Below are 15572 nucleotides of genomic sequence, written 5' to 3' on the forward strand. Positions count from 1 at the left end.
TCCCCTCCCTGCCTCCCCCCCACAGAAGACGCCTTTCGGGAGCACCCACAAGCGGTGAGCGCCATCGGCAGTCGTCCCGCTCTCCAAGGGGCTCAGGAGCTCAGCTGTGGCTCCCACCCGGGAGAAGGCGGCTGTCCGCTCGGCCTCAGCCAGAACGGTGTGGGAACCAGGACCGAGCGCCCGCAGACACGCAGCCGCCCCGGTCACCGGCTGCAGGGAGCGCTGGAGCCTTTCACCGGCAACGGGAGGCGGCTGCGGGAACTGCCTCGTACGTTGCGAACAGGTAAATGACGTGCTCAGGCTGGTGGCGGAGCTGCGAGAGGAAACTGGAAGGTTAAGAAGCTTCCGGGAGGCTGAGGAAGAAATAGACTGGTGGAGCCAGGCTCTGCCCTCCTTGGAACCGAGGGTCGAGTTGGAGGCCTGTAACCAGTGGTGTCCCCCAGGGGTCAACACTTGGGCCAGTATCGTTCAACGTATTCATCGACGACCTGGACGAGGGGATGGAGTGTATGCTCAGCAAGTTCGCTGGTGACACCAAACCAGGGGGGGTGGCTGACACCCCAGAGGGCCGTGCTGCCATCCAGCATGACCTGGACAGGCTGGAGAGTTGGGCAGAGAAGAACCTCATGAGGTTCAACAAGGACAAGTGTAGGGTCCTGCACCTGGGGAGGAAGAATGTCAGGCACCAGTATAGGTTAGGGGTGGACCTGCTGGAAAGCAGCTCTGAAGAAAAGGATCTGGGGGTCTTGGTAGACAGTAAATTATCCATGAGCAAGCAACGTGCCCTTGTCGCCAAGAAGGCCAACGGAATTCTGGGCTGCGTAGGGAAGAGTGTGGCCAGCAGGTCAAGGGAAGTCATTCTCCCCCTCTGCTCTGCACTGGTGAAGCCACAACTGGAATACTGTGTCCAGTTCTGGGCTCCCCAGTTCAAGAGAGACAGGGAACTGCTGGGGAGAGTCCAGTGTAGGGCAACAAAGATGATGAAGGGGTTGGAGCATCTCCCTTCTGAGGAAAGGCTGAGAGAGCTGGGACTCTTCAGCCTGGAGAAGAGAAGGCCAAAAGGAGACCTTATTAACGTTGACAAGTATCTAAAGGATGGGTTGAAGGAGGATGGTGCCAGACTCTTTTCAGTGGTTCCCAGTGACAGGACGAGGGGCAACGGGCACAAATTGGAATGTGGGAAGTTCTGATCAAATATGAGAAAAAACTTCTTTACGGCGAGGGTGACGGAGCCCCGGAACAGGCTGCCCGGGGAGGGTGTGGAGTCCCCCTCTCTGGGGGCTTTCGAGACCCGCCTGGATGCAGCCCTGAGCGACGTGCTCTGGGCCACCCTGCTCTGGCAGGGGGGTGGGACTGGGTGATCTCTAGAGGTCCCTTCCAACTCGGAAAAAAAAACTCCGTAAATTCTGTAATTCCGAAACAGAAACAGGAACACCCAGCAGAAAGCAACTGGGATCAAGAGGCCCCTGTACCCTGCTCCTGGCAGGCAGAAGGCAGAAGCCTAAATGAAGGGAGTGAATGGAGGTGAGTTCACAGTAGGGGCAGTGGGCAAACCCTCTCCTTGCCCCCCCAGCACCTCTGAACAACAGCTATGAGGTGCTGGACGAGGAAGGCCAGTCGAACGAGGGTGTGGATGGTAGGCAATCTACACTAGAGACATCTTCGCAGTCAGAAAGGCGTACTGCCCGTTTCATCACCACACCCACAAGGAAGAAAAGAAGGGTTGTAGTCATTGGTGACTCCATCCTGAGGGGAACTGAGGGTCCAACACGCCGGGTAGACCCTCCTCACAGGGAAGTCTGCTGTCTTCCTGGAGCCCGGGATAAGGACGTAACTAGGAAAGTCCCTACTTTGATACAGTCCTTGGACTATTACCCGTTACTGATTTTCCATGGAGGTGGAGATGCAGCTACAACTCGCCGACCAAGAACAATCAAAGGGGACTAGAGGGCCTTGGGAAGGGTGATGAGGGAGTCTGGGGCACAAGTTATTTTCTCCTCACTCCTTCTGGTTGCGGGTAGTGACACTGGAAGGAACAGACGCATCCAATCCATTAATACATGGCTCCATGGCTGGTGTTGCCACCACAATTTCGGGTTTTTTGACAACGGGGTGGCCTACACAGCACTGGGCTTATTGGCATCTGATGGGAAACACCTTTCTCAAAGGGGGAAGAGGGTCTTTGCCCAAGAGATTGCAGGGCTGACTGACAGGGCTTTAAACTAGATATGAAGCGGGAGGGGGATGATAATATTAGGCTTGTCTGTGACAAGCGGTGGGACAACACATCAGGGTTGGAGGGACGGGGCGCTAGGAAGGGCCTTCGACCTGTTGCCCCGAGGCATGCTGGGGATGCTCCATCACAGCCAAAGTCTTACGGAGATGAGCCAGGGGCTCCTGAGGTAGTCCAAGTCATCAGGGAAACACCCGAGAAACACCCCAAGGGGTGCTCCTCTAAGAAGGTGTCACAGCCAACAGCCCGGCTGAGGTGCCTCTACAGGAATGCACGCAGCATGGGCAACAAACGGGAGGAGTTGGAAGCTACCGTGCTGCTGGAAGGCTACGACAGAGTGGCCATTACTGAAACCTTGTGGGACGAATCCTTTGACTGGAACGTGGCTATCAATGGCTACAGGCTGTTCAGAAGGGACAGGTGAGGAAGGAGGGGCAGAGGCGTTGCCCTCTATGTTAAGGACTGGATAGAGTGTGAAGACATGTCCCTAAAGAACAGCCAAGAGGAAGTCGAAAGCTTATGGGTAGGAATTAGAGGCCGAGGCAACATGGGGAACCTTGTGGTTGGTGTCTACTCCAGGCTGCCTGATGAAGGGGAACTTGCTGATGAAGCCTTCTTCCTCCAGCTACAGGAGGCATCGCGCTTGAAGGCTCTCGTCCTGCTGGGGGACTTCTGCCACCCCGACATCTGCTAGAAAAGTGACACAGCGAGCTGTAGACGATCCAGGAGGTTCCTGGACTGCCTGGATGATAATTTCCAAAGACAGGAAACAGACAGCCCTGCCCAAGGGGATGCCATACTGCACCTCATAGTCACCAATGCCCGTGAGCTCATCGGGGATGTCAGGATTGGAGGTAGCCTGGGCTGCAGTGACCACGCAGTGGTGGAGTTCACAGTCCGGAGGGATACGTGCCAGACGAGGAGCCTAATCAGGACCCTGAATTTTAGGAAAGCAAACCTCTGGCTCTTCAAGGAGTTAGTCAATAGGACCCCTTGGGAAACGGCCCTCAGGGACAAGGGGGCAGAACAGAGCTGGCAGATCTTCAAGGATGCTTTCCATAGAGCACAAGAGCTCCCGATCCCCAGGTGTAAGAAGTCATGTAAGAAAGGCAAGAGACAGGCACGGCTGAGCTGGGACCCACTGGTCAAACTAAAAGGCAAGAAGGAAGTGTGCAGGCAGTTCAAGCAGCATCAGGTGTCCTGGGGAGAGTATTGGGACGCTGCCCGGGTATGTAGGGATGAGGTCAGGAAGGCCAAGCCTTGCTGAACTTGGCAAGGGATGCTAAGAATAACAAGAAGGGCTTCTATAGGTACATCAACCAGAAAAGGAAGGTCAAAGAAAGCGTGCCCTCCCTGGTGACTGAGAATGGCAAACTGGTAACAACAGACGAGGAGAAGGCTGAGGTTCTGAACAATATTTTTGCCTCAGTCTTTACTGCCAGCCTCTCTCCTCACACCTCCCGGATTGAAGGACCGCAAGACGGGGACCTGTGGGACAAAGTCCCTCCCACTATGAGTGAAGACAAGGTTCGTGACCACCTGAGGAACCTGAACATACACAAGTCTATGGGACCTGATGAGATGCACCCCAGAGTCCTGAGGGAACTGGCTGATGTAGTTGCTAAGCCACTCTCCACGATATTTGAAAAGTCATGGCAGTCAGGTGAAGCCCCTGGCGACGGGAAATAGGGAAACACCGCACCCATTTTCAAAAGGGTAGAAAGGAGGACCCCGGGAACTACTGCCCTGTCAGCCTCACCTCTGTGCCTGGGAAGGTCGTGGAGCAGATCCTCCTAGAAGCTGTGCTAAGGGACATGGAGGACAGGGAGGTGATTCGAGACAGCCAGCATGGCTTCACCAGGGGCAAGTCCTGCCTGACCAACCTGGTGGCTTTCTACATCGGAGTGACTGCATCAGTGGACAAGGGGAGAGCTACGGACATCATCTATCTGGAGATCTGCAAGGCCTTTGACATGGTCCCCCACAACATCCGTCTCTCTACGTTGGAGGGATACGGATTTGATGGGTGGACTGTTTGGTGGATAAGGAACTGGGTGGATGGTTGCATCCAGAGGGCAGTGGTCAATGGCTCGATGTCCAGGTGGAGAGGGGTGACAAGTGGTGTCCCTCAGGGATCTGTACTGGGACTGGTGCGGTTCAATGTCTTCACCAATGATTCAGACAGTGGGATCAAGTGCACCCTCAGCAAGTTTTCTGATGACACCAAGCTGAGTGGCGCGGTCGATGTGCCAGAGGGACGGGATGTCATCCAGAGGGACCTGGACGAGCTGGAGAGGTGGGCCCAAGCAAACCTCATGGAGTTCAACAAGGCCAAGTGCAAGGGGTCGGGACAACCCCCGTTATCAATACAGGCTGGGGGATGGCGTGATAGAGAGCAGCCCTGCGGAAAGGACTTGGGGGTCCTGGTGGATGAGACGCTGGACATGAACCAACAATGTGTCCTTGCAGCCCAGAAGGTCAATGGCATCCTGGGCTGCATCAGGAGAACCGTGGCCAGCAGATCCAGAGAGGGGATTCTGCCCCTCTGCTCTGCTCGGGGGAGACCCCACCTGGAGTCCTGTGTCCAGCTCTGGAGCCCTCAGCACAAGAAGGACACGGAGTTGTTGGAGCGGGGCCAGAGGAGGCCACGAAGATGTTCCAAGGGCTGGAGCCCCTCTGCTGTGAGGACAGGCTGAGAGAGCTGGGGGGGTTCAGCCTGGAGAAGAGAAGGCTCCGGGGAGACCTTAGAGACCCTTCCAGTCCCTAAAGGGGCTCCAGGAAAGCTGGGGAGGGGCTGTTTGGAAGGGCATGGAGCGATAGGATGAGGGGCAATGGTTTAAACTAGAGCAGGGCAGGTTTAGATTAGACATTGGGAAGAAGTTCTTTCCAGTGAGGGTGGTGAGACACTGGCCCAGGTTGCCCAGAGAGGGGGTGGAGGCCCCATCCCTGGAGACATCCAAGGCCAGGCTGGATGAGGCTCTGAGCAACCTGATCGAGCTGAAGATGTCCCTGCTGACTGCAGGGGGGTTGGACTAGATGGCCTTTAGAGGTCCCTTCCAACCCAACACAGTCTGTGATTCTATGATGATTCTATGAAAAACTGGTGGGTTGAGATAAAGACGGTTTAATAAATAAAGCAAAAGCCGCACACAAGCAAAGCGAACCAAGGGATCCATTCCTGGCTCCCCATGGCAGGCAGGGGGTTCATTTGTCCCCAGGAATGCCAGGCTCCATCCCGTGGAACGGCGCCTTGGGAAGACAAATGCCATTGCTCCTGATGTCCCCCCTTCCTTCGCCTTCCCCAGCTTTACACCCCGAGCACGCCGCCGTGTGCTCTGGAACATGCCCGTGGCCAGCTGCGGTCGGCTGTCCCGGCCGTGTCCCCCCTGGCCCTGTCCCCCCTGGCCCCTGCTGCCCCCCACCCATCGCTGGTGGGGGGTGAGGAGAAGGAAGAGCTCAGCAAAAGCCAGACCCACCAGCGCCGCTGGGACCCCAAAGGAGGGGACACTCATCCCTGGTGCTGCCTGCAGATCCTCCCGCCTCCATCCCTGCGGGACCTGGCCATGCCACAGGGATGGATTTTTCACCCTTTGCGTCTGTTATTCATGGAAATAAGGGGAAAAGCAGCTCCCAGACTGTGGCTGCTTGTTTGTTTGTTTGTTTTCCCAAGTGCCTTGGCCAGGCCAATAAACGTGTCCCCCCAAGGGCTCGCCCCGGTTCTGTCTCCACACCCAGCGCAGGAGTTAGTTAAGCTCATTAGTGATAGCAGGCACACAGCCCGCTGCAGAGGGGCCCTGTGGCCCAGAGCAGAAATAATTATGGCAATTAGTGCAGTGGCTTCAGGGTGTTTCAGTGGGTGGGAGGGTGAGGCACTGGGTGCCGTACCCCTGTGCTGGAGGGGACGCGGTGGCATCCCTGGCTGGTGGCCGGGAGGTACCCAGAGTCTTTGTGCTGGCGCTGGCACATCCAGAACAATGCGGCAGCTCCGGCCTTTTATTGGGACCTCTGAGGTTACGGCTCTATGAATAAATTACTTGGTGGATGGGCTGCAGAGTCACCAGCCGGGAAAGTGGGATGAAGGCTCCCTCCTCCTCCTCCTCCTCCACCTCCTCCTCCTCCTGTGGCAGAAGGAGGCTCGGCCCCTTTCCCCTGCTGCGAGGGATGCTCTGTGCATCCCTGCTCCCAGATAGCGTGGATGCCTTCGCTTTGTCCAGCCCCACGGTGCCGGGGCAAGGTTTGGGATTGGCCTTGGCCAGCCATCGCGGCCAGCACTGGACCGTCTTGGCTTTCAGAGGGGCCTCCCGGTGTTTGTTGTTGTTGCGGTCACTGGCACAGGGTCTCTGTGAGCAAAGCCCCACGGCAGCAGGACGGGGGCACCCTTGCCAGGGCTGCGCTGCACCATCCCAGCTGGTTTTCCTGCCTGGGATAACTGTGTCCGGCCACGGTCTGCCGCCCCAGCCGGGAAAACACCAGGCTTGGCCCCGGGCTGGCCCCAGCTGGGATGCGCCGGCACAGGGAGGCGAGGCGGACACTTCCTGGTGTCTCAGGTTATTGAAACGAATTTGCAGCTGGACTCTGACATTTTGGAGACTCGCTTCCACGAAACGCACGAAACACGCACACTCTCCCCAAATCCAAGCCAAGTTCCATGTGGGAAGTCGGGCCAACGGCACCAGCATTCCTGGCATTCCTCCCCGTCCTGGCCACGTGTGCCACTCGCCGGGATGGTGGGACACACACAAGCATGTCCCACTGCCCCGTCGGCCTGGGGCATCTGCCCTGGCCGCATCTCACACCTGGGGAGACCCGGGGGATCGGACCCTCTCGGCACTGCCAGTGCCTCCCCGAGAGATGCTCCCCAATCCTTCGGCAGCGAGGATGGGGAGGAGCATTTCCAGTTGTGGCAGCTGCGGTGTTAGTCCCAAAATCTGCCATCCTTAGGGAGAAAACTCCCTGTCATCGGTGCAAAATTGAATATTAGAGGGATGGGGTTGGCCAAAGCCACCCGTCACCGTGGGCCCGGGTCTGCCTCTCCTGTCAGGGCGGCGGGAGAAGGGGCCCACCCTCATGTGGGGGCAGGAGTGGGGCAGCAAGGGGGTTTGCTTGGCTTAGAGTTCCCTTCTGTAGCAAGACTCTATAAGGGTATTGAGGAAAAAGTGCTCTTGTCGGAGAAGCCTGGTGTGATGGCTGCCGTCTACAACTGGGCTTGGTGTTTTCATGCAGAATTTGTTCATTTTTGGGTTGGGCTCTGGGCTCGTAGCCAGGGGGGTTATGTGGGAAACTGGGCAGCTCTGAGCCTGTTTGATGCCACAGTTCAGCTCTCAACAAGGCAGATACTCCTGGAAAACCCTCCCCTCCCCTACCCCGGGAGCGGGGTAGGTATTAGCTGGGCGGTTTCCCATCCTCTCCTCATTTGCACTCCCGAAGGGGCTGCACAAGCCCCTTCCCTCCATCCCCATTAGCTGTCCCGGGACAGGGTGGGATGTTTCGGAGCTGCGGTGCTGTGGCTTCCCACCCCCGGAGTGGGGCTACCCATTGCAGGCATCTGCAAATCCTCGCAGCAGGATGAGACCCTCGGCACGGGCAGCTCGGGCAGCTTGGGTGCTCAGAGGACGGAGGGTGCCTGGAGGAACCAAATGCCCCACGGAGCTGGGAGAGGCAGGAGGCAACGACAGGATGGAGCCCCAAAATGCGAGTCCATGCAAACCTCCTGGCCGGGGAATTGCTCCTTCTCCTGCTCTTTAGTGTGTTTCCTCCAGCCCTGGTGTGGTCCCGGACACCGACCACGGCCCTGGCACAGCCGTGCAGCCCAAACCACCGTGCTGGGGTTCTTTGGGGAGACATGGGGAAACCGCCGGTTTATTGGCACCCTGATAAACCCAGGGTGCGCCGGTGGAGTGTGGCCAGGGCTGCATTGCCACCTCGTGGTTATGGGGTCCTCACCCGCTCCCCGAGCAGAACTGCTTGGGCCAAACCCGACTCTGCTCCGCTGATTTAGGGTGGGAGAGGGAAACGCCGGGTCCCAGCGGGGCGTGCGGAGGCTCCGTACCCCTCCGTGGGGAAGGAAAGGGGAGCTGTTGCCTTTGCCTCGGAGCCTTTGGGAGGTGGAAGAAGGTGGTGGAGACATCCCAGGGGCCATCCCCTCTCCCCCTCTTGCAAACGTGCTGTCAGGGACATGGGGACAGACCCAACTGAGCCAGGTGCCATGGCCGCAGGCAGGATGCCCTGGGCCGAGGAGGGCACGGGAAGCAAAAGCTGTTGTGCCTGGATGGACGACGGACAGACAGATATCGCTGCCAAGGGTGAAGGTGTCCCAAAGCTCCTCACAGAGAGCATTAAATTTCCAGCCCTTTGGTTTGGCTCTGCTGGGAATTGAGAGACCATTTAGTCTGTCCCCATGTCCCCATGCTGCGAGCTTTTGGTGCCCAAACGGACTGTTTGGGAGGGATGAACTGGGGAGGGATGCCAGGAGGGATGTCGGGCTGGAGGCAAGGGGTTCAGCCATCACCATCGTCCCTGGCTGTGCTGGAGATGTCCCCAGTTGTCACTGGGTGCCCTATGACAGGGAGAGAGCCAGGCAGAGCTCCCTGGGCCACATCCTTGCTGCAGCCCCACGTGCCCCAGCATGGGGTCTTCCTACCTCCCAGTGTGTCCCCCCAGGCAGGGAGGGGACAAAAGCTCTCAAAGATTTTTTGTTGCCCTTGACATCCCCAGCCAGATTTAATTCCATCAGGGCTTTGCCTTTCCTAACCTCTTCCCTGGCTGCTCGGATAATTTCTCTGCATTCCTCCCAGGCTACCTGCCCTTGCTTCCACCCTCCATAGGCCTCCTTTTTCAGTTTGAGTTTCTCCAGGAGCTCCTTGGTCATCCATGCAGGCATCCTAATGTTTTTGCCTGGCTTCCTCTTTGTTGGGAGGCATTGCTCCTGAGCTTGGAGGAGGTGATCCTTGAATACTAACCAGCGTGCTTGGGCCTTTCTTCCTCCAGGGCTTTATCCCATGGGAGTCTACCGAGCAGATCCCTGAAGAAGCCACGGTCTGCTCTTCTGAAGCCCAGGACAGTGAGCTTATTTGTGTGCCCTCCTCACTGCCCTAAGGATCCTGAACGCCAACAGTTCATGGTCACTGCAGCCAGCGCTGCCCTTGAGCTTCACATTCCTCACCATCCCTCCTTGTTGGTGAGAACAAGGTGCAGCATGACATCTCTCCTCGTTGGCTCCTCTGTCACTTGGAGAAGGAAGCTGTCATCAACACATTCCAGGAACCTCCTGGATTCCTTATGCCCTGCTGTGTTGCCCCTCCAACAGATATTGGGGTGGTTGAAGTCCCCCATGAGGACGGGGGCTTGTGAGCTTGAGGCTGCTCCTATCTGTCTATAGAGGTCCTCATCTGCTCAGTCTTCCTGGTCAGATGGTCTGGAGCAGACCCCCACTCTAATGTCCCTGTCCTCTTTTTAATTCTGACCTGTAAGCTCTTGATTGGCTCCTCATCCATCCCCAGACGGAGCTCCGCGTGCCCCAGCTGGTCATTGATGCAGAGGGCAGCACCCCCTCCTCATTCCCGCTCCCTGTCCTTCCTGAAGAGCCTGTATCCTTCCGTCCCGATGCTCCGGTCACAGCAGCCATCCCACCACGTCTCTGTGACGCCAATGAGATCACAGCCCTGCAGGTGTGTGCGCGTCTCCAACTCCTCCTGTTTATCTCCCATGCTCCGTGTGTTTGCATAGAGGCATTTAAGCTGGTTCCCGATGAAGCTGCCTTACTGGCTGCAGTGGCTGCAATCCCTTCCTGCTCTCCTGCTGACCTGAGATCCTTCTCCAGGCTCTGGGCGTCCATTGCTGACGCTGGCATCAAACTGGTAGGAGTGGGATGGATTGAGGTTCCCCTGCCCAGGCGACTCTAAAGCCTCTTCCCCAGCTTGGCAAGCCCCTGACGGAAGATGCTCTTCCCCTTCTCTGATAGATGGACCCCATCAGCCCCCAGCAGACCTGGTTTCTCAAAGCGTGTGCCATGGTCTGGGCAGCCAAACACCTGGCTGTGGCACCGGTCCTGCAGCCATTTATTGCTCTGCCAGATCCACCCGGCCCAATAAACCCCCGTCCCTTTGACTGGGAGGATTGATGGAAAAACTATCGGCGCCCCCGAGTCCCTGTCTGTCGCTCCCAGGGCTCGGTACTCCTTCTTGGTACTTCTCAGGCCATTCCTTGGAGTGTTGTTGGTGCCCACGTGAAACAACAGCAGCAGATAATAGTCAGAGGATTGCACAAGGCTTGGGAGTCTCCCGGTGAGATCCCTGATGCCCCCCAGTAGGAGGCGTAGCCTGCCGGGTGGCTGGGTGCCTCCAAACCGCTCAGCAGAGTCACCCACTGCTGGCACCAGCAGCAATTCCTGGAAAAAAATTTCAGGAATGACAACATGCAAATACAACAAAGAGCGCAAAAGAAGTGCTTAAGAACAAGACTAATTCCTAATGGCGGAATCACGGACTTTCCGAGTCGGAAGGGACCTCTAGAGATCACCCAGTCCCACCCCCCTGCCGGAGCAGGGTGGCCCAGAGCACGTCGCTCAGGGCTGCATCCAGGCGGGTCTCGAAAGCCCCCAGAGAGGGGGACTCCACACCCTCCCCGGGCAGCCTGTTCCGGGGCTCCGTCACCCTCGCCGTAAAGAAGTTTTTTCTCATATTTGATCAGAACTTCCCACATTCCGATTTGTGCCCGTCACCCCTCGTCCTGTCACTGGGAACCACTGAAAAGAGTCTGGCTCCATCTTCCTTCAATCCACCCTTTAGATACTTGTCAACGTTAATAAGGTCTCCCCTCGGCCTTCTCCAGGCTGAAGAGTCCCAGCTCTCTCAGCCTTTTAATGATATTCAAGTTCTAAGAATAAGCTTCTAAAGACCAATCTCAAACAATCCCAGCTGTGTATTCATTCAAACTCGTATTTTCCAGCCACTACTAACAGCAAGGCTCAACTCGAGCTGCTGCCATGCATTAAGGGATCTGCAAGGAGACACCTCCTTTCGTTACTGGTTTTCAATCCATACGTACAGGATTGAGTTTAACGCCTTCTAAAGCATTAATGGTTTTATTGCTAAAATTTCTTGGGTTAACGTTAACAATAGGTTTTTCTACTAAAGAAAGCACGTCTTGAAAGAGCTCAGGGGACTTTCAAGAACTTTAATACCTAATTCATTTCATGATTTATTTAGTCAGTTTTACTAGAATCAGGCCACAGGTTACTCATTTTGGGGATGCCCCATCCCTGGAGGGGTTCAAGGCCAGGTTGGACGGGGTTTGGAGCCACCTGGGCTGGGGGAGGTGTCCCTGCCCAGTGCAGGGGGTGGAATGAGATGAGCTTTAAGGTCCCTTCCCACCCAAACCGTTCTGTGATTCTGTGACTCGCATCCCCTCAGGCTGTGTTTATTTGTCCCCCTGGATCGAAGCATGCTGCCTGCCCGGGGTTCCAGAGCCAGAACCCTCCAAGCTGTCCCTTCGGAGTTTTTCCATCAGAGAAAACCAGGAGGAGGCTGGAAATAGACCACGTCTAGGTCTCACATCTTCACACGCTCATCATTGCCTTGGTGGACACACATGGACGCAAAACCCTGTAAGACTCCCAAGTTTTCCAGCCTTGATGGAGCCTGGGAACCAGAGAAGACACGCACATAGGTGACAGAACTGCATCAGCGATGATGCAACTTCGTAACTGATTTCTCCTGATATGAGAATGTCCTGATATGAATGTTAGCTAAACACTTTCATCATCAAGGAATAACAGCATTTTATTACCTGGCCCAGCCAAGCACAGACTGAGCGTACTCCAAGGTCAAATATTTTGTTTAGCTGGGCCTTCAAATATTCATGGATCCAAAGAAACATAAGGAATTAGCTTACACCTGATTGCAATTAAAAAATACTGCACACCGTTTGTGCTGCTATGGGTCACACCCTTCCAACCCTACTGCTGAGGACAGACGAGTGCTGAGCACCACCAGCCATCACCGAAAGGGTGAACTATTTATCTAATAATTATTTTTTTTCTAAATGAAATGGTGCCCACTTCCCTTAGTGGGATCTTTCCTGAAGTACTGGTGAAGCCGGTTTCTGGCGCAGTGATGCTCCTCGCGGGGCGGCTCCGGCCTGTCAGTGAAGGTCAGGGCTCAGCGGCCGCCCCGGTGCAGGAACCACAGCTCCTGGGGGGAAAAGCTGCTTCACCATCTGCCGCACCGTCCTCCGGCCCCGCGGCACGTCTGCCTCGGCCGCAGGGAGCCCACGAGCTGCTCGGTGCTGGCGGGATTGGCGCTTGGAGGATGCTGCATGTCTGATGGCATTAGGGCCAAGAGGGACAGCAGCGTTCACTCTGGAGCGGAAGGAGGGCTGGGGCCCGAGAGCTGAAGAGGCTGCTCAGGGGTTGCAGGTCCCCCTGGAGCGGTGTTTGCAGGGGTAGGTTAATGGAAGGGAGCGGTTGTGGCAGAACACATCCCCTCATGGAGCTGAGCACTTGGCCTCCCGAAAGCATGACCGGCCTGAACACACGCTGCTCAGGCTGGGGCGAGCTTGGCGTTGGGACCCTGCGGGTTTCACTGATGTGACTTTTCTCCCCTGGGATGGGGAGCCCGGCTGCTCCTCTAGGGCAGGGGCTGGACCACATTTCAGGTCAGCCCGACTTTGCAAAGTCCTGTCCCCCACTGCCAGTTTCTGCTCCAGCAGCGGTGACAATGGGCTGGGGATGATGAACCCTGGGAGACACAGTGCCGATGGGTGCTGCTCCGCAAGGGGGCCGGAATGACAGGGCAGGCAGGAAAAGCCATTCAAACAAGGTGGATGTACCCCGTGATTGCAAATTCCAAAGTAAGAAGACGTACAGTACGAAGGAACACCCTGTATGAAATTCCGCCATCAAAGCCCCAGCCCACTGTTCGACCGCGTTCCTCCTCCCTCCCTCTCCCTGTCAGCCTCGACCCCCTCCCGCCTTTGTGTGACACAGACCAGAGAATCACAGAATCACAGAATGGTTTGGGTGGGAAGGGACATTAAAGCCCACCCAGTGCCACCCCCTGCCCTGGGCAGGGACACCTCCCACCAGCCCAGGTTGCTCCAAGCCCCGTCCAACCTGGCCTTGAACCCCTCCAGGGATGGGGCAGCCACAGCTTCTCTGGGCAACCTGGGCCAGGGGCTCAGTCCCCTCACAGCAAACAATTTCTTCCCCAGATCTCACCGAAGTCTCCCTCTCCAGTGTAAAACCCTTCCCCCTCGTCCCATGGCTCCCCTCCCTGAGCCAGAGTCCCTCCCCAGCTTTCCTGGAGCCCCTTGAGGGACTGGAAGGGGCTGGAAGGTCTCCGCGGAGCCTTCTCTTCTCCAGGCTGAACCCCCCCAGCTCTCTCAGCCTGTCCCCACAGCAGAGGGGCTCCAGCCCTCCCAGCATCTCCGGGGCCTCCTCTGGCCCCGCTCCAACAGCTCCATGAATAAAAACTAAATAATAAATAAACAGTAATCAGTAAACAATAAAACTGGGGAGCAAGGGCAGCACAGGGGAAAACCCAGCGTCATGAGGAGGTGATGCCAAGGCAAAAAACAGCTCAGCCCGCCGGTGGGGACGCGATCGGATGGAGCCGGGCCGGTTTGGGACATTTGTAGCAGCGTTTTTGTCACTCCCCCCCCCGCGGTGCCTGGGATTCTCGGTTGCTAATTCCGCCTCACAGACCCCTCTGCGGGAGGGAATGAGACGCCCAGTTTACCAGCGGGTACGACTGGGGCAGGAGCCGGGAGCAGGAGCCGAGTTGCGCTTGCTGCAGGAGACGCCCTCACGCGCGCCTCAGTGATGTTACAGCACACAGCAAACTGGCAACGGGGAAATGATGTTTTAATTTTACTTGTTTAAAAAAAAAATAAAATTAAATCACACCGGCGTTGCTGTCTCGGTGTGGCACATTGCCCCGGCGATGTGCAGGACGGCACAACCATACTCCGTGTCCCGCACTCCTCGGCTGTCTGGCCTTAACTGAGCGGCAAAATTCACATTTCTTGAATAATTGGACCAAAACTCTGACAGCAAAAATAACGTCGAGGCGCAACCCTCAGCCATTTGACTGGCTTTGGGCTAAATCCTGCCCTCCAAGGAGGCAGAGCCGGTGCCAGAGCCCGGCCCTGCGGGTCCGAAGCTGGAGGGACAATGGGCCGAGAGTGGGGGGTGGGTGGAGGGGTCACCTGCTGCTGGCTGCACCCCACTATTAGACCCTCCAGCACCACTGAGCCCAGGACCCCGGGCACTGGGAGCATGTGGGCTCGTGCCCCGGCTGTGGGCAGGGTCCCCACCGACGGGTCCACGTCACTGCACGGGGACCCTGCTGGTCCTGAAGAAGAGGGAGGTGACACGGGGGTCCTGCAGCGACGTGCCCGAGCCGGGGTTGCAGCGGGAGGTCCCCCAGCACTGTCCATGGCCAAGAGCTCGCTGGCCACTCTACACCCGCCTGGGCTCGTCCGTAAGTGACTGTTACTGCAGGTGAGGGGGCTGCAGGGTCAGACGCGGCACAGCCAGGCCCTCCCCTGCCGGGGCTGGTCCAAGGTGGGTGGCGGCGGCAGGGCTGTCCCCTACACGCAGGGCAAGGGACGTCAGGGACATCTCTGGGCCAAGGGCACCCATCTCCGAGACGGAAACACGGAGCTGGTGCCAGGACAGGGAGACTGAGCCGTGTCCCCGGCACCCACCGAGACCCCGCACCGAGTCACCCCCCCAAACCACTCTAACAGCAACTTGTCCGCTCCCTTCCGCAGGCTTTGGGTAAAAAAGCCTTGAGGACATATGGGGGGGTCTGGAGGGGAAGGAGGATGCAGACAAATAACCGGGACACCGAGACAACCTTACCTTGTTCAGTGAAAAGGGTAACATTTATTTTCAGTTCTTTTGGCTTATAGTAACGCAATTGTTAATCATGTTGGGTAAGATCGTTATGAGCCACCATGCAATTTCTAATACACTAATCTTCACTATTGATCTTTTACAGCTTTAACATTTTAATTATTTTTTTTTTTTGCGGCGTAAAATTAAATAATTCAAACTCAGGTGTGGCCTCTATGTAACATCATGGTTTTATTTTAATTTGTTTCGTTCAACATTGGCTTCTATATTTTAAGAAAAGGTGAACAGGAAAAGTGAGTAAAGCAGCTTGAATTGGTATTTCTTGATCGCCCTTCCCCTCTGCTCTTTGAAGAACAGTCACAAATTAACCCAAAAGGGAGGACTTTGTAAGTGGAGGCGGGAAGAGTTGTCGTCTTGATGTTTGGCTACGACTTTTTAATTGACACCACCCCCCCTTGCTTTATTTCCACCATCCTGAACATA

The sequence above is a fragment of the Rissa tridactyla genome, chromosome 24, assembly GCF_028500815.1.
Source record: "Rissa tridactyla isolate bRisTri1 chromosome 24, bRisTri1.patW.cur.20221130, whole genome shotgun sequence".
NCBI lineage: Eukaryota > Metazoa > Chordata > Aves > Charadriiformes > Laridae > Rissa > Rissa tridactyla.